We start from the raw sequence: 19,551 nt of genomic DNA, 5'->3' as shown, positions 1-19,551 counted from the left end.
ACGGGAAGAGTTTCTTCAGTGGTCCCTCAGTGCTGCCATGTGGGAGTGAGCTCACCATCATCACAGTCCCAGCTCCCAGGTGGCTGCAAACCGTGTGCACAGCAATGGTTAGTGACAAAGAAAGAAACTTGCCTCTTCTCTGGATGCAATAAGCCAGTGGCCTGCAGAAGGACATGATGGGAGGGTACACCTCTGAGGCCCCTTCCACAGGGATGTCACCAATCCCTCAATTTGTTTACTTGTGGCCTGGACTCTGAAATCACTAACATCACACACACACTTCAGCCCTTACTAGATGATTTTCTGTATGGGCAGAGCAAACCCACAAGTTCACGAAGTCCAGAATACTCCCAGCAGCCACTGCTGCTATCCATTCCTACTTGAATGTTGGGGCAGGAAAAATGCTTCTCCACCCTCCAGATTATTCCAACCTTAAAGGTCAACTGGGTGTTCATACTATATTTTATTTATATATTAAGTGGTTTTGTTTTTGCTTTGCAAGTGTTCCTCCCATCTCTATTTGACTGGAGCATGGATTGGGTAGCATGGGGCAGAGGGGGTGGGATGTAAGACCACCCATTTCAACAGGCTCTGAAACTATCCCACTCCCCCTTGTGGTGTGTCTCCGGATGGGTGGTCTTATTTTATTTCTTCTAAATGTTCCACTCACTTCCCCCCATCCTACCTCAACACTTTGGCCCAGGGCAACCAAGTTTCTGATAATATAAGAAAGATGGTGCAACTAGAAATAGAAGGCTGTGGGATTGGGGGTCTTTAAAATAAGATACGTTCAGTACACATGTTCAGTTATTCCTTTTTTCAAGGCTGGGCTTTGAAGGGCAACGCTGACACCTGGAGTCCAGCTCTCCAGACTCTGTGGGCAGGGGCAAATCGGACAAATCAGACAAACTCAACACTTACGGAAGGTCATTTCTGAGCACGTGGAAGAGGGATCTGGGTTCAGATCCAGCTAAAAATGATAGTTTGTATTTCCTGAGCCCAGACTATGAGCTAAGCACTTTTCATTGATCATGTCACCTAATCTTTGCACATTGAACCTGATAAATGGGGGTTATTACCCCATGTAATAGAAGAGCAAGCTGATGTTCAGAGCAATTTACAATTCACCCAAAGTCACACACCTTGTAAGTGACAAAGCCAGAATTCAAATCCAAGCAGTGTGAATTCAGAACCAATACTTCACATGGTCTTACCACTTAGCTGTGTGTTTGGGGAAAATAACTTGACCAAGCTTCAATTTCCTTACCTAAAACTATAATAACAGTACCTACATTCAGTGTTATTGAGAACATTCCATGGGATAAGGAGTTTAGAGCAGCCAGCACACAGGGACCAACGAGTGGCAGCAGTCATGTGATGATTTGTAAGGGACAAGCCTCCCAGAGCCACACTGGATAGTTTCCTTGAACCCTGTGCTGGCATCCAGGGCTGTGTTGTCCTCAGCCCTCAGATCTCTCCAGGGGAGGGTGGCTCGGGATGGACCTTGACTCGCAAATCCTCCAACAGTGAGAAGGAGGTCCTCATTGGGTGCAGCATAAAGCCCCTCGTTCAGCCGGGTGACGGGATGTGCCTGCCTCTGGCTCTTCCCAGCCAAGCCCCACTGGGCTCAGAGGGGAACCCCTTCCCAGCACTCAAGAGGACCCTCTTGGGCTGGCCTGTGAGTTGCTGGCAGTGGGTGGTGGGTGGTCTCTCTAGCTAGAATGCTCCTGAGAACAGATGGGGCTCTCCGAGCTGTTTGAAGGTGGCAGCTTGATGTATATTAACTGGCAAACTGCTCATCGTGTAGAGGCGGCCCGGAAGGAGGTCTGCAGTTGTGAGTGGGCGAAGGGGACCACAGAGGGAAGCTGGCAAGCGCAAGGCACAGTGTAGGCGGAGGCAAGGGCAGAACCGTGGGCGTGCGTGCTCAGAAGGTGAGGAGGTGAAACAGCTCGGCTCAGAGCCCGCTTGGCCCTGACTCCTCACCACGAGAAGCATATTGGTTAACATTTGCTTAACTAGTCTCATAGAAACAGCATTGTGGGAGCCTGGAATCAGAGTGTGGTGCTGCAAGAGGCCTTGCAGCTCTCCTGGTGCAATTTGCAGATGGGAGAACGAGGTGGGGGAGACTTGTCTGACTTGCATGCACAGTAACCTGTCTTCACCCTGATCGTTGGCAAAAGGCAGTCTCTTCATAAATAAATCCAAGTATTTAGACTTTATTTTGCTTCTTTTTTTAAATTTTAAAAGTGTGATGATCAATGCAAAAGAAGTTTTGAAAGAAAAAAAATCATCCAATACCCTAATTATGATCATTTTGTGCATTCATTTTGAGGCCTTTAAAACATATTTTTATGCAATTGCAATCATAGAGGAGAGAAAATTCCATCTTCTCATTCAATAGCATAATATTTTCTCATGCTACAGTCTTCAGAATTGTCACCCAAAAAAATACCCCATAGTTGAACAGTAAATTAATGTTCAACGACAGAGTTGAACACATGAAACGTGATTGGTCCGAATTTAGTTATGACTTCTCGATAACAACTTCATGTCTGTCTGGTAACCCTTCTGTTCTATCAGGACAGATCATATTTTACAAAAAGATCGTTTGTACGAAAAAAGTACTTCTGCCTGGATTCCATCCCAGGACAACGAAATCAGAATCTCTGGGCACAGGGTCTAGTCATTAATGTTTTTAAAAATTTCCCCAAGTGATTCTAATGGGTCTCAATCTTGGCTACTCATTACAATGTGTTGCATTGTAATGTTGCATATATTGTTGTGTTGCATATATAAAAAGCTCTCTTCCTAGGCTGCACCCCAGACCTTTTAAATCATGAGTGGTGGGGCTGGACCTCGGGCATCAGTACTTGTTAAAGCTCCCCAGGTGATTCCAGTGTGTGCCATCTGCTACTGTTTCATCTCATCAGGAGGCCCATTTGTTGGTTTTCCCATCCTTAGTGGTCTCACTAAGACCAAACAGTGGGCTCAGGTGGTGATATCCATACTGCTCCGGGGCAGTTCCTGTTGACATACCAATCTGATTGGTTCATCCACTGATGAAAAGATGCTTTTTCTAATTCTGCATTCTGGTCACATTTTCAAGTGCGAATTCTTCTATAAAAAAGAACTTTCTCGGGCTTCCCTGGTGGCGCAGTGGTTGAGAGTCCGCCTGCCGATGCAGGGGACACGGGTTCATGCCCCGGTCTGGGAGGATCCCACATGCCACGGAGCGGTTGGGCCCGTGAGCCATGGCCGCTGAGCCTGCGCGTCCAGAGCCTGTGCTCCGCAACAGGAGAGGCCACACAAAAACAAAACAAACAAAAGAAAAGAGCTTACTCTTATTCATCTGGACTATTTGGTTAACCCTGAAATACAGTCCACCCAGGCAAGGCAAGATAAGTGGTTCATCTTAACCAGGAAAAATCAGCACATCTTTTTCTGAGACCACTTGAGGGAGATGAGGGTTGAAAATGCAAACATTCTAGGAGGTGAAGATCAGAAGAGAGGAAGGGGAGTTCACATTATAACCTGAGGTCAGATCAGCCTCAGCAAGTGAGGGAAGCAGAAAAAGAATGTCTGGCGTCCGTGCAGTTGGGAGTGTGGCAGCAGTTAATTATCGAGGAAAGAAGTGCTGAGAGGCCGAGGGTCCAGCTGGGATTAGAGTGTGAATTTGTGTTGGAACCGGTGCTGGCGAATTTCTCCAGCAACATTCAGCAGCAGGCGAGCCCTGACCCGGTCTGGCCGGGTCTGGTATTGGGCGGGCAGGGTAGGAACTAAAGGAGGTGAGGGCAGGTGAGGGAATCGGGGTGCAGGCAAGCCCATCACTACAGGAGCCTCTCTGCTTATATGTGTGGTTCCCCTGCCTGCACCCCTCATTTCCTGGCCACCTCCTGCTTATCCCTCGGGCCTCACGTATACGCCGCCCCCTGCAGAAGCCATGTGACCTTCCAGCTGAGAAAGCCGGGTCTGACTGAGTTGACCCTTTTCTGGGCCCCCAGAGACCCCGACCACAGCCCTTATCAGCAGCACTGCCATCGTTTGTTTAGTTGTGGTCCTCGATAGACTGTATATTCTGGCTGTGGCCCGTGGAGACACACGGGGGCTGTGTAGGGAGGAAGCTGTGGAGAGAAGGCGGTGGTAACAGAAAGGACTACGTGTAAACACCCAAACGTCATTACTGATCTCGGTAACTGAGGGGACATCACACACAGAAACCCAGGCTCCCACATTGTAAAACATGGGTCGGATTGTGCCAGCCACTGCAGAACTTTCCAAAGCGCTTGGAACGAAACCCGCCTATGGTCTGAGTGTTTGTGTCCCCGCCGCAGAATTCGTAGGTTGAAATCCGAACGCCCAATGGGAGGGATTAGGAGGCGGGGCCTTTGAGAGGTGCTTAGGTGGAGCCCTCATGGTGGGATTACGCTTCTTATAAAAGAGACCCCACAGAGCTCCCTGGCCCCTTCCGCCATGTGAGGAGACAATGAGGAGTCTGCGACCCAGGAGAGGGCTCTCACCCGACCACGCTGGCACCCTGATCCGGACTTCCAGCCTCGGGAACTGTATGCAATAGATTTCTGTTGTTTATAAGCCCCGCAGGCTGTGGTGTTTTGTTACAGCAGCCCTAATCGACTGAGACAAAGCCTCAGTCCTCAGCACAGGGCCGCGGGAATCTGTAGGACATGCCGCCGCTCCCGCCTCACTGGCTCTGCTCCAGCAGCAGTGGCGCTCGGCTGTGTCTCCATCCCTCCACGCACGAGCCCACCGCAGAGCTTGGCACTCGCTCTTCCCTCTGCCTGGAGCCTTCTTCCCGCAGATCTCAGCCTGTCTCCCTCACTCTGTCCATCAGGTCCCTGCTCCGACGTATTCTGAGGGAAGCCTGCCTCACCATCCCAGCTCTCCACCCTCTGCTGCTTCCTTCCTCCTCACAGACTTACTATCACTTGGCACCGCTTTACAGGCTCAGTTGCTATTTGTTTACTGTTTCCCCTGCTAGGAACATAATTGCCATGGGTGTGGGGATGGGTTCTTGTTCACCGCTATGTTCCCACACCTAGAACTGCCCCTGATTTAAGGTAGATGTCCAAAATGTATCCGTTGGATGTATGTGTATACACCTAGTGCCTTGGTAAGGCAAAGAAACATTGAACTAGGAATGGACTGCATGCTCGTCTGTGTCCCCTGCACGCCTAGGCCCCCACGGAATGAAACCCTCAGCCCCAAACAGAGAGGCAAGGCCAGGGCTAGAAGCAGCACCGACCATCCTCAGCACAGAGAACAGGGCCAGGGGCACGTCGTGGATGAACTGGAAAAACAAGAGGCGTGAAGCTGAGTGGCAGCCACGTGAAGTGGCTATTGCCCCAGGAACGTCAACTCGATGCACCCCTTCAGCGAGCGCGCGTGGAGCCCTGCTGTGGTCTAGGCACTGAGCGGAACACAGAGACACCCAGAGGAAGAAGAAGAAGAAGCCCTCACCTCAAGTAGCCCACAGAATGCATGCGCCCAGAGAAATCAGCAAGTACAACAAGAGGTGACTTGTGCTGAAGGCCATAGGTGCAGTGGTTAGGATGAGGGGTTTCGAGCCTGACGGAAGAGACTCAGGTTCTGGCTCCGCCACTAACTAGCACAGCGATCGCACGCGATCACTATGCCTTGGTTTCCCTATCTGTACGATGGAGATAATGCTTATCGTATAGGATTGTGGCGATTGAATGAATGTGCCTATGTGTGTGTATGCGTTTGTATAGGCGCACACACACACACACACACACATATAAAATGTGTGTATATATATTTTTTTCCTAGAACTGTGTCTGGTGCATCACAAATACCCTGTAAGTAGTGTCTGGTTATTATTATTATGAGATGTGTACATGGAGTTGGGGGTGGGCGGGGGCAGAGAGGGCGTGCAGAGCGGGGCCTGGAGGTGAAACATTAGAGGTGAGTAACCTGGCCACCCAGGGGAGAGGGGCCGTGTGAGGGCAGCGGTCACGGGACTTCCAGAGCACTTGCTCGTATGTAGAACGAGAGTTCGGAGGAGACAGGGCTGTGACAAAATGTTACTGGCGGGAGCAGAAGGTCTGGCCAGAAACAGAGGGCAGGACTCAGGGACGGCCTCAGGGAGGCATCCCATTCCTGGGGTCCTGACCACAGCTTCCAGCCTGTCCAGGGAAGTGACCACAGGATGGCTCCATGTCCCCAGAATAAGCCAGGGCCATTTACAAGCTGATCGTGAGTTGTTTAAAGAAAGCGAAGCAGTTTGCCAGAGCTGGAGGAGACATTAATTTTGTTGTGTGGGCCGCTGCATGAGTCATCCAGGAACAAAGCAAGAGATGTAAATGCACTTCACACAGCCCTTGGTGTGTCATTTTGTGCCTGCCCAGGGCTGGTCATTACTTCAGGCAGATCTGAGGATGTCCATTTGTAGGAAGGTCCAGTGCTGGAGAAACTGAAGCTTAGACCTCCTGGATCCCTGCCAAACCTCAGCCTGCTTTGCAAGCCCAAAAGGGGTGGGGAAAAAACACCTGGCTCCTCCCACTCTGTGGTGGGATGTTGTAAACAGCCAATGTCCCTACCTTGGCTGTGCTCCTTCTCATATGACCTTGGGCACGTCCCATGGCTCCTCAGCTTATCAGATTTCTCATCTGAAAATGGGGTGCAGGCTCTCTAATCAGGGATGTGGTGAGGATGAAATGCGACACGCCCAGGACAAATATCTACCGAAGATGTGCTCAGTACATCTTTACATCTTCGTTCTGCCCCTCGATGGGTATGGAATGCGGAGAAACAGCGTCTCTTCTGCGGTCCTTTCTTGGAGCCCTTGGGCCAGACACTTCCCCTCTCTGAACCTCAGTATGGGATCTGTAAGAAGAGGCACTTGAACTCAGTCATTATCTTGCAGCTCTGATAGTGTACGATTCCATGACTGAGGCAGGAACAAACTTGCCTTGAGATAGCGTAAAGGATGTGCTTGCGCTCAGCTAGTTAGAGTCGAATGGCTTATTAATGGTGCATAACTGAGTAATAGCTCCCAGCAGGTGCTAAATCAATCTGGGTTGTTGTTTGCTCCAGCGGGCGGGCAGTACTATTTGGATCGGCAGTGTGGTTATTTATTTAGGATTGAGTCACAGGTGGAGGCTGGAGGAGAGCCTTTCCCCGAGCCTGCCGTGAAGTTCATCAGCCCCTTGTGAGAAGAAGAAGGGAGAACATTAGCTGTGTCTCAGAGCAGGAAGTTTGTACCCATCTAGAAGCAGGGGAGTGGAAGGAATGTCCTACCCCCTACCTCCAGAGCTGCCTAAAATGTCAGCCTGCTTTCAGGCCCAGGTCAAATTCAGCCTTCTCTAGGAGGTAGGCAGCCTGGCCTTCTGGAAGAACACATGCTTTAGACTAGGAATCTTGTCCTGGTTCTACCTTTTACTGGCTACGTAATTTGGGGCATATTATTTCACCTTTTAGAACCTCAGTTTCTTCATCCGTAAAATGGGGGTGGTAATAATCCCATGCCTCACCGATTGTGTAGGTTAAATGAGATAAAGGAAGTACCCGCACATAGTAGGTGCTCAACAAATGGCAACTGTAGTAAGCCTTTCTAGGGCCCCTCTGGTTGGAAAGTCTCTTTCTTCTCTATACTTCACAGCAGTTGCTCTGTGCCGTCATAGAGGCTCAGAGCTGTGCATGGATCTGCCTTCATCTCCTGATGAATTCTAAGTTTCTAGGGAGTGAGGACTGCTTCAAATCCATGTTGGATCTCCAACATGTGCCTGCGCAGAGTAGGTGTTCAATTAAAACATCCCACATTAAGTGGAAGACAAACTCCAAGAGAAGAAATAGCATTTCTCTCCAGCCAGCTAGCCAGGTGCAGGTGAGCATGCATGAGTGAGTAGGCCTGGTCCTTGGGACTGAATATACTGGGGACACAGGTCAGGGGACAAAGCTGGGCAGGGGGAGAGAGGCAGGCCAGCCATAGCATGCCCAGGGGCCCATCTTCTGTCTCTTTAGCAATAAACCTCAATGTGAAACAATCCTGCCCATCAAACCCTATTTAGACCAACGTGGTCATTTTCTTCTCATCTTTCGTAATGGAAGCCTCCAGCAGAACATTCACTGCAAAGAAGAGTGAGTCACACAAAGCAGCCTGAGAGGAGAGAATACCCTTCGTAAAAGGACAAGAAGACCAGCCAGAAGGTGGCTGAAGACCAGCTCTGGTATCGGGAGCCGCCGGGCATTTGTGGGGGAGGGAAGGGAGTCATAATCATACCAACTCTGCCCCCATTGTTTGTCAGGGACCATCTATAGATGATCATTCTCTAAATACCTTTCATTATCACTAATTTTAAAGACACACAAAATGTACACATGATAAGACAGAATCTATACATGTGACTATTTAATCTTTGTGACCATACTGTGGAGTGAGAGATCGTCTCATTGACAGACATGAAAACTGAGACTTGGAGGTTTTGTGGTTTGTCCGAAGTCACAGCATTCGCTGCATGCCATCTGTCACCAAAGCCCATGCTCTGCTCTCAGTACCGTGGTCTAGTCCAGTCTCCCACCCAGGGCAGGGATGGCGTCCAGCATCCCTGACACTCATCTTCCAGCCCAGGTTCCACTGCTTCCAGCAGTGAGGTCTCACAGCCTCGCAATAATACTCCTAATGAATTTCTAGCATGTTATGTGTCAGACACTGTTCAACGTCTATTACAAACTTTGCCTCCTAACCTTCATGATAGCCCCAGGAGGTAGTTACCATTATTTCCTTCACTTTACAGAACAGAGAGGTTAGGGAATTTGCCATGGTCACACAACCGTTCTGTGATAGAGCTGGGACCTGACCAGGTGGCCGCCTCCCCGCACTCTTGTATACTTTCCCGAGAGCCTCCCTCAGGCAGCCCTCTTCGTTGCTGTGCTGCTCTGCTTAAAAGATTTTCCTTATTCTGATCCGAGTCTGCTGCCCCGGAACTTTGACCCACTGGTTTTAGTTTGGAAAAACTCCAGCTCTTCTTAAAATGACAGTGCTTAGCTAGCCACCCACGTCACTCTCCCATCCACCTTCTGTTGCTCTGGTTCTTACTTCCTTCCATCTTCTGATGTTGATGTGCCTCAGTGGAGGGCACGGAGCTGCCCCCAACATCCCAGGCATCATTGAATGAATCTCCAGATTGGATGAGCTCATTGGGGTCCCATGGCTCTGTTGCCTCTTGAGTCACTTAAAGGTGATTTTCTGTTAAACACAGTGAGTCACGTGGTCCCCACCCTGTGCTTATGCATTCAGCTATGAGTCTGGGGCTCCGCATCCCACTGGCCCAGCAACTGCTTCTCCAGAGGGCTCAGTTCAGCTCCTGAGCCTGCGTGCAAGAACTTCTAGACCACCCTTGGAGTCCTTGCCCTTTTTTGAGCTTCCAGTTGGGGCTTCCCAACTGGAAGCTTCCATTACAGGGCATCCTTATAAATGAGGCCAAATGAGGGCAGAACAGTGGTCCACAGCAGGCACCAGGTGCCACCCTAAGGTGGTAGTTGGGCAGCACCAAAAGGGGAGCTCCCCCTACCACAAGGCTGCACAGAGACCACCTTGGGCCCCTTGCAGGAGACGTGACGGTGCCACTCATAGGAAGGGTGAGGCTGGATGGCAAGCTGTTGATCTAGCTCCTCAGCACTTACTTGACTGTGTCCATCGAAGCCGTTCTTCTCTCAGCCCATTCACTAAGCAACATCTCAGAGGGTGAGGGAAGGGGACAGCAGAAAGTACCTTGACTTTTTAATCTCTTGATGACTTGATTCTTCCATCCTATTGTTTACTGTAAAGAAACAAAATAATTCCAGGGAAGGGAGTCATCCTTGGTCTTGGCCAAGTCCTAAAGCATGATCCAAGCCAAAAAGAAAATGTATTGGGAAGTTGTCAGGGAGCTCGCGGAAGTGATGGGATTCTGAAGGCAGCCTGGAAGCAGGATAGGAGCCAGGACAGGATGTACTTGACGGTTGCGGTGTCTCGTCTTTGCGTTACTCTGCTCAATAGCCAAAGCCCCTGGAGAGAGTCTGATTGGTTGGTCTTAGATCACAGACCCACCTCCTCGGCTGTACTGAGGCGACAGAGGAGGAATCTGATGAAGGGAATCTCCTGGAACTCCTTGGCTTCTGTATTTGGAGGCAAAACACACCAATACACCACACACCAATCTGCCCACGATGGGGGAGAGGTGACTCCCCAAAAGGAAACCAGGGCGTTTTCAAGAAAAGAATACTGGATAGCCAAAGTGAACATACAAAACCCCCACAAATGTCTACCCCATCCGTAAAACCAAAGCTCAAATCATTAGTAATTCAAAATAGAAGGAAAGACCAGGATCCCCCTTCTTTGAAGGCACAGAGGGTTGGCATAGAGAACACAGCCATCTTGTCTCCCCTGCCTGGAGGGGTTGGAAGATGTTGCATCCCATCCTGGGGAAATCTAGATGACAACTTCCCGATGCAGCAAAGAAGTCCAAACAAATTGAGCTGCCTTATCAAAACAAATTGGAGAACCATTCTCCGCTATAGTTACTTGATCCAAAGGCCCATGGAATGTATCCCATCTGAAGGCATTCTTGTGAGAGGTAAATTAGATAATGCACAGCTCTGAATGCAGTTAATGTTTGGTTCTCCCTATTAGTTGTGTTTCTAAGGTAGAAACTGCTTTTCTCCCTATGTCTGGTCTGAAACATCATGATACGAGACATCCTTGTTTGGGATTATAGAAAGAGCTGTCTCCAGCCAAGAGACAAGGAAAAGCAATGATATGCAGGGAATGGACAGGAGTAGCCATTTGGACCGTCCCTTTGTGGGATTCCCTCTGTTTATAGCTGATTAGGCCTCCTAGCTGGGGCACTATAAACAGCAGGTATTCAGACAGGCTGGGGGTGGGGTTGGATGAGCAGCTGGACCCACTGGACTGGGGCCGGATGCAAAGAGAAGGCCCCATCAGGAAAGTTTGCCATGGCGGATGACACACCATCCCTACCTTGTGGCAGAGTCTGCCTGTGCCCCCAACGGCGGGAACGTGGTCGCACTCCTGTGATCCAGTAGCTTGTTCCCCAGGCTCGGGGAAGGCCCAGGCAGAGCAGAGCTTCAGATTACCAGGTATTGGCTGCAAACAGACACCTTTGAGCTGAGAGCTGGACCCATTCAGGAGCAGCTCTGAGAGTCCGGAGTTGGTAATGTTCAAGGGGAGGGGTCTGGACTGTACTCCCAGAGATGCTCGTTTGTATATTCTGACCGGGAAGATCACACGCACGTGTTCAGCCATGCTTGTGCACCACTAGCCTGCTCAAAATATCACAGAGGGCTCTCTCTGGGCCTATTGTTGGCTTCATAACTGGTATAATGCCCATCAACATCTCTCACTTGGGGCATCTCTCTTCGAACTTCAAAACAGACCAGGCCTCTAAGGCCTCAGCGCTCCATCGTTAACGGCTCATCGTTAACGGCTCTCTCTGCCCCTCCTACCTTTTGGTGCTGCCCTGAGGTGTCCCTAATTATGGCAAATTCCTCTTCCACAGGTGGACCCCCACTAATGTAAGCCCATGTGCCCCAGGCTTCTTTTCTCCCTGCCAAGCATCCTCAGCTCCCTAAATCTCTCATTGGCCAGTTTTCCAGATCCCCGAGTAGATCCAGGCCACGTTTTCAGGCCTGGGCCCCGGAGGCCTTACTTAACTCTCACTGTGCCAGCAAAGGCAGCCTTTGGGGTGGTGTTACTCCTGCCTCTCTGCCTGGAAGCATTTGGTGGTTGAGGGTCTCCTCCTTCAGTCTTAGTGAGCTGGGGGTTTGGTGTCCTCTCCAGTTGTCCCAAGCTCGTCAGGGCCGTGGTTCAACCAGCCCTGCCCTTGAGGTGCCTGCTGCCCAGAGCCAGCCCTCTAAGCCCTGCAACCCCGCCAGGCTGAGCTCAGGTGGCAAAGCCATGCCTGCCTTCCAGCATTGGGTCCTGCTGCCCTGGTTCTCGGTCCTTCCATACGCCGGCAGCTGCGCCGCAGGGCCTGGTCCAGATGCAGAAAAGGCAGTGCTGTCAGCCTCTGCTCCCACTGTTCGTCCTACGCCTACCACTCAGGAGCCGGTCTCCCTGAGCCCAGAGTCGTGACAGGCTTTGTGCAGCTCTGCGCGGGCGGGCTGTAGTCCTCATCCTCTTAGGGGCCACCAGAGGAATGGGGGAGTGGGGATGTGGGAGAGGGTTGTGTGTGTTGGGCCTGGAGCCACAGAGGAGTCAAGTGCATTCTGGGCCCCCAACTCAGGCACCTCCCACCCTCCTGAGCTGAGAAAGCAGCCCGGAGGCAGAGGAGGCCCCACGGGAGGGACAGGGCTTCAATTTTCAGCTGGGGATGGGTTGCAGCTCCAACGGGCTCCATTGTCCCTGGGAACTGTGGCGGGTTTATCAAAGGCTCTTGTAGGAGCTGTAATTTGCATTTCATTTTATGGATTTATATTTGCTTTGTTCATTTCCCTTTGTTTCCCCAGAGTTTGCTGCTTTGGTGTAAACGTTTCTTTTTAATATTTTTCAATAACACTAAAGAGAGAAGGCGTCCTCCCCCCACTCCTGTTCTATTCCCGGTGACTCCTAAACCGGGGTGGGGGGGCGCGATGAGGCAGAAACAGCTTCCCCCAGCAGAGGCTGGGGGCGAGAGAGAGAGCTGCAGGCGGAGGGGGGGCAGGATTACTGAGCCCCTTTTAAGTGTCAGGCGCTCCATGTGTGTAATCAGATTTCATTCTCACCACAACCCTGCAGGTAAACTTGATTATTCCCACTTGTTTTTCTCAGACGAGGCTCAGAGAAGTTGAGTCATCTGGGTTACCCTCAGCTGGTAAGTGGCAGAGTCGGGACTGGAACTCGGGTCTGACCCTCTCTTGCCTCCACGGTGCCTCTGGGCTCTCTGGTCCATAGATGACTCCCCCAGGACCCCACTTTCCTTTCCCCTTGGAGGATCGTGTCTATGGGCTCATCCCCTCCTACGTGTGTGAGCATTTCAGAAGCAAAGACACATCAGTGGGAGAAAGAGGAGGAAACAAGATGTCTGAGTCTAGAGGACCCGACCCACTTGGACAGATAGGCCCCCTTGGCCTAGCTCTGTTCTCAGGAAGGACACACACATTGGGAAATTGTCAGCAGGCCTGGGATCTTTCGACTGGGCCAGGGACTCATCTTCAGGTCCTTCTGCAGGAGAGAGTACTGTCCAAGGAGTCCCGTGCAGGTGGACTTCAGTGTGGCCGACGCCCCCAAGTCACTCTGCATGTGTCTGCCCCGCCGAGCCAAGGGGTCCGAGCGTGAGGGACTCAGCACATGACCCACCCTAGGATGTCAGAACTGGAGGGTCTACTGGGGTTATCCCACCCAGCCTCCTCATCTCACAACACTCGGGGGAGTGAAGTCACACAGCTGGTTCACCAGCCAGCTCCAGATTCCCAGCTTCCCTGAGACCCACCCAGTCCACTGTCCCCTCCTCAGTGGCTTTCCCCAGCCAGGGTCACCAACCCAGGTTCGATTTGCCCACACATAGCAAGCCAAATGCTGAGACGATGGGGTTTGCAGCAAAGAAAGGGGTTATTCGCAAGATAGCCAAGCAATGAGACAGGAGAACAAGTCGCAAACCCACCTCCCCGAAGGCAAGGGGCGGCGGTATTTATAGGCTTAAATTTATAGGCTTATTTATAGGAATAAAGCATCAGGGTGGACTGAGGCGTGGGGAGCACAGGAAAAGGTGATTGCAAAAAGATGTGGGAATCGAGGTTCGGCGCAGGCGTAACTAGGCTACAGGCCTCTGCACATCCTGAGGGTGGAGTTTTCAACCCTTTGATGTCAAAAGGTCACCAAGCGGACACTCACGCATGCCCAGTTGGAGGGTCGGTGGTCCTATCCCGCTGGTGGTCTTAACCAGCTCAGCTAGAGCTAGACACACATAGCTGACTCTCAGCTCAGCTGAACTAGACATAGCTGACTCCAAGTTCCTGGAAAATAACTCAGGCAAACATCCTATTGTTTAGATTCCATGCCACTTGGAGGACATGCAAGTGTTAAAACGACATGGATTACTGAAAGCAGGTGAGATCTGACTAATTATTACCCATGGTTTCACCCGGGTATCAGCCACATCAGAGGCATCAGTTCTTGTTCAGCATCACAAGGGAGGGTCCAGGAATCCACATTTTAAAACACCCGCCAAGATGATTCTTTTGCACGTTAAAGTGAGCCCTTTGGCTAGATCACACAAGTGAGGTTAAAGAAACTTCAATGATTAGGGTTTTAAACCAGCAGAGCTAAGGGATGGACCTAGCTTGACTTTATCCACTCTCTTCTGGCCCTACCTGCAGAGTTTGTATCTTGGAGGGAGGCTCCTGTCTGGTGGATAAGCAGGCTGGATGAGGTAGGAAAGGCTGAGAAGAAGAGGTTGCCTTTAGAGGGGTTCCCACTCAGTCCACTTCTCTCCTTTATGTCACCTGCCTGGAAACCTCAAGTTTGCCCCTTCGTGGTGGAATGGCAAAGACCTGGCCAAAGAGTTCAAAGAACTGGGCTCTAGGCCCGGCTCTGACAATAACTGTGGAACCCTGGAGAAGTAAGTCATGTCCTCACACTGGGCCTTATTTTCCTCCCCAGCATAAGGAGTGGTTGCACCCGAGGATCTTGGGCCCTTTCTCACTCACATTCTGGAGTCTTGTGACTTATTGATGGTAAACACGTCTTAATCGGCCGGTTTTCACCACACCCATGTAGGACCTGGAACATGGTAGGGGCTTAGTCGAGGTTTATTGTCAGATGAAATTAATTTGGAGGTTTAAGCAGGACTTGTGGGAGTATGTTTTGGTTAGAGATTGACTCAAGGGCTGCTGACATGTAGGAAAGAAAAGATGTTCTCCTGGGAGATCTGTTACATGAGCAACTTATTTAAAGTAGTGTCTCAGAACTTGCTTTATCACGTGTCACAGGGCCCTGTAGGAACATGTGCCGAATTGGCTGACCTAAAACAAGCTGTTGGAGCCGGACCAGGGAGTGTAGGGACACACGCCATGCAGAGGTGTGAGCCGGAAGGGAGGCAACGGTCTTCCCAACACAGACCTGGGTGTAGTGGGCTGGCTTGGAGACACGCACTGGGGCCATTCGGATTTAAAAAGAGCCATTGGCTTTGGGGGTGTATTGTGTGCCACAATATGGAAGGGATTAATTACAGCTGCTTGTGGGTAGGTAGAGGCTGCTTCCTGGAAGGTTATGCTTGACTTAAGGCAATGTTGGAAGGAATTTAGGGATTTATCTGGCTGCTGAGCCAGTTCTGGAGTTTCCTAAGAGAAGGTAATTATTGCCTTCAGGAATGGAGGTTATTGTTGTTCCAGAGCTTAGAGCAGACCCTGGCACATGACGGATGCTACTGGGTGTTCCCAGGCTAACCTAAGTCCAAGGAGTCTGCAGCTGGCTCCACAGGGGAAAGAACTCACGGTGGGTTTCACCTAAGACTGAACCACATCCCAGCACTACTTCCCAGCTCTGAGACTGCCCTGAGATGGATCAGTAAACGGCTCATTGCTGCAACATCCTTTACACCATGCAACATTAATATTTACATTCTTCTTTATTCTTTTGTGTCTTCTCCAAATTCTCTACCTTTTTTTTTTTTTTTTTTTTTTGCGGTACACGGGCCTCTCACTGTTGTGGCCTCTCCCGTTGAGGAGCACAGGCTCCGGACGCGCAGGCTCAGCGGCCATGGCTCACGGGCCCAGCCGCTCCGCGGTATGTGGGATCCTCCCGTACTGGGGCACGAACCCGCCTCCCCTGCATCGGCAAGCGGACTCTCAACCACTGCGCCACCAGGGAAGCCCCAAATTCTCTACCTTGAAAGGTATTTTAGATTCAGAAAATAATCTGAATTTTAAAAACCTGTTTTCAAATGAGAGAGACCCAACTCAGGTACAGTGGTTTACCACTCATCCGATCATGGACAATGTCAAGAATACTACCCTGTTTTCCTCCTTTCACAGATAACCATGCTCCTTACTCCCGCTACTGACTGAAAACTTGACATTGTGGCCGCGATCTCAGTATAGGGGTCCTGTTCTCACTCTGGGTCCAGGCTGGGGGTCAGGCCTCCATGACTGTCAGCAGCACCGTCTGTCTCTAGAAGGCAGGATAAAAACCTCACTGCGTCTAGAAGGCAGGATAAAAACCTCACTGCGCACTGAGGTTGGTGGCTCATGTCCGGAGCACCTGGGACTCAGTGATAGCAAAGTGCAGTCCCCTGGAGCCCATGTGTCTCTGGACCGAAACCCTTGCCAAAGCAGAGCTGCTGGAGATGGCTGTGCAGAGACAGCACAGGCAGACTCTCGGGGCGGTGCCAGCAGTGCCCCACGAAGGAGCCAGTGCTACAGTCTCAGCAAACTAGTAATGACAAGGCCCCAGTGTCCACGATGACTCTTTAATGAATGGTTATTCTGTGAGTTAAAGCCCTTACAGTCACGGGGTCAGCCATGCCAGTGGTCAGCATGCCTCCTTACTGCCAGCACCCGTCAGATGCCCCACGGCCCACTGCCCCAGCTTCCTCGGGACCCCTTCCACAGTCTAGCTGGGGTCCTCCACACCCCAGCTCCTGCGCCAGGGCTAAGGTTCATTCTTGTTGCTGGCATGGATCAGCTTTCCCCAAGTCCTGCTGGGCACCACCTTTGGCTTCCCCCAGTATCTGGAGGACCAATCTGTGCCTCGCTTACACCTGGTCTCAGGGAACCCCGGGTGGGCACCTCATGGGACTTCCTTTGGTAGTCACCAAACTGTTGACCCATGAGCCAGCCTGCTGCAGTTCTTACCCCTGTATCTCTTCTGGCAAAAGTGGACCCAACCAGTTCCTAGTGCCCAGCTGATCCCTGAGGCTGCAGCTCCCCATCACCAGCCAATGTTCCCTGGAGTCCTCCTTAGAGAGCAGCCCATTGTGCAAACTGCAGCCTCCGAGAGACCTGGGCAGAGAAAGGGAGAGTTTTCATTATTACCCTTGTGTGCGTGGGACTTTTGCTAGTACAAGGAATGGAGACCCAGTCACACTAGTTCAAGTAAAGAGGAGTTATTATAAGGCTCCATGTTGAAGATTAAGGGGAGTCTCAAGGAAATCTGACTGGGGTTTTGCCTCCATAATTCTGGAGGTTCTGGATTCAAAGCAACTCTGGTTCCTGAGAAGCAATGGTCTAAGGACCTGCCCTCTAATTTAGGGGTTGCAAGCAGCAATACCCACATGTGCCAGGCAGGTAACATAAGTGTGAGGCTGGCCAGACAGAGCAAAACAGGGTGTGGAGAAGCAGATGGGGAAACACATGGCCTGTGTAAAGAGGCAGCACCTCAGCTCCAGTGGATTGCCACCATGCAGACCCTGTGTTACAGAGCTTCTGACTGGATGTTTTTGTTTTGTTTTGTTTTGTTTTGTGGTACGCGGGCTTCTCACTGTTGTGGCCTCTCCCGTTGCAGTGCACAGGCTTCAGACGTGCAGCCTCAGCAGCCATGGCTCACGGACCCAGCCGCTCCGCATCATGTGGGATCTTCCCGGACCGGGGCACGAACCCGCGTCCCCTGCATCGGCAGGCGGACTCTCAACCACTGCGCCACCAGGGAAGCCGCTGGATGTTTTTTAAATTTTTTTCTGACTGGTTGGATTTTAATGTGATATCTCCCAAATTTTAAAGATTGGTAACAGACTCACAAAAATGCAGACCATTATGTGGTCATATCCCATGAGAGTCTTATTCCACGACTTCCAGTTATGCTCCTTTGCAATTGCTCTACCATCGACCTGACTTGTCCTCTACCAGCTGGCGAATTCTTTCTTTAGTTCCTATTCACGTTCCTAAGACAAGAAAACAAATTGGCCTGGATCTTTCCTTTGGGTCAGATCAGGCAAGGCCGTGACTGGTTGCCTTTAGACCAGGTACCTACTCCTGTCTAGTGCAATCAGCTGTGGCCAGCAGGTGTGAAGGGATGGGGGGCAAAGTGAGCTCTCTCGATCAGCAGGACTGCCATTGGGTGGGCCTTGCAAACATGTCTAGTACCTGTATGCTATCTCAATCCCGAAAACAGCCTGTGTCTGTCAGCGTTCTCCAGAAAAACAGAACATATATAAACAGAATATATACATGCATATGCACACATAACTCGGAGATAATGGGGGTTTCATTCCAAACCACCTCAATGAAGTGAATATGGCAATAAAGAGAGTCACGAGAACTTTTTTGGTTTCCCAGCACATATAAAAGTTATCTTTACTGCTTACCCTATACTGTAGTCTATCAAGTGTGTAATAGCATTATGTACAAAAAAAGTGCCTGTTTTAATTTTAAAACACTTTATTGCTAAGAAATGCTAACCATCATCTGAGCCCCCAGCAAATCGTAATCTTTTTGCAGTAGTAACAGGAAAGGTCACTGACCACAGATCACCATAACAAATAAAACAATAATGAAAAAATTTGAAATATCGCAAGCATTACCAGAACGTGACACAGAGCTATGAAGTGAACAAATGCTGTTGGAAGAATGGCACTCATAGACTTGCCTGACAGGAGGTTGCCACAAACCTTCCATTTGTAAAAAATGCAATATCTGTGAGGTACAATAAAGCCACGTGCCATAAAACAAGGTATGTCTGTATATTCATATTCTATAAGTATATGCATATTCATATTGTATAAATATGTATTCATATTAGACAAGTATATATATGAGTGTACGCACACACACACACACACACACACACACACACACACACAGATTTATTTTAAGGAACTGGCTCATGCAATTGTGGGGACTGGCAAATCCAAAGTCCTAGGGTAGGTCAGCAGATTGAAAGCTGAGGCAGGATGTAATGTTGCCATCGAGTCTGAAATCCATCGAGCAGGCTGACACATCAGGCAGGAGCCAGTGTTCAGCTTGGAGGCAGAATTTCTTCTGCGGGAAACCTCAGGTTTTGCTATTAAGGCTTTCAGCTGATTGGATGAGGCCCACGCACATTACTGAGAATAACCTCTTTGACTTAATGTCAACTGATTATAGACGCTCACTACACCTATGAATTACCTTCACAGAGACCCCAAGGCTGGTGTTTGATTAGATAAATGGGTCCTAGAATCTAGCCAAGTTGGCACAAAAAACTAATCATCACACAGCCCTGTGAGGTAGATATTGCTTCTCTCATTTTACAGATGAAAAAACCAAGACTTAGAGAGATTAAGGTTGGAAGGGTGGTTTACTTAGCTTGAATAACTCCAAAGCCCACGCCTAACTCCTGCATCTCCTGCCTCTCAGTTAGGTCTGAAGTCTGAAAATGTCTGAGCTGGCTTTATGGACTTTCTGCTTTCCAAGAAGGGCTTTGTGAAAAGGGTATCTCAGCTTCCTTCGTGGAAGTGTTTGCTTCTCCTTTTTTTTCTTCTTTTTTTCTTTTTCCTTGATTCCTTGCATTTCTCCTAGCCTCCATACCAGACTGGTAGAGTGGAGTCCTTGCCTGCTAGTAAAGTGATAAAGATGATTTAAACTGCTTTCTTCCTCTCTTGAAAAAGCTTTCTCCCCATCAGT

The sequence above is a fragment of the Orcinus orca genome, chromosome 5 (assembly GCF_937001465.1).
Source record: "Orcinus orca chromosome 5, mOrcOrc1.1, whole genome shotgun sequence".
Taxonomy (NCBI): domain Eukaryota; kingdom Metazoa; phylum Chordata; class Mammalia; order Artiodactyla; family Delphinidae; genus Orcinus; species Orcinus orca.
Note: the sequence above shows the minus strand (reverse complement) of the source record.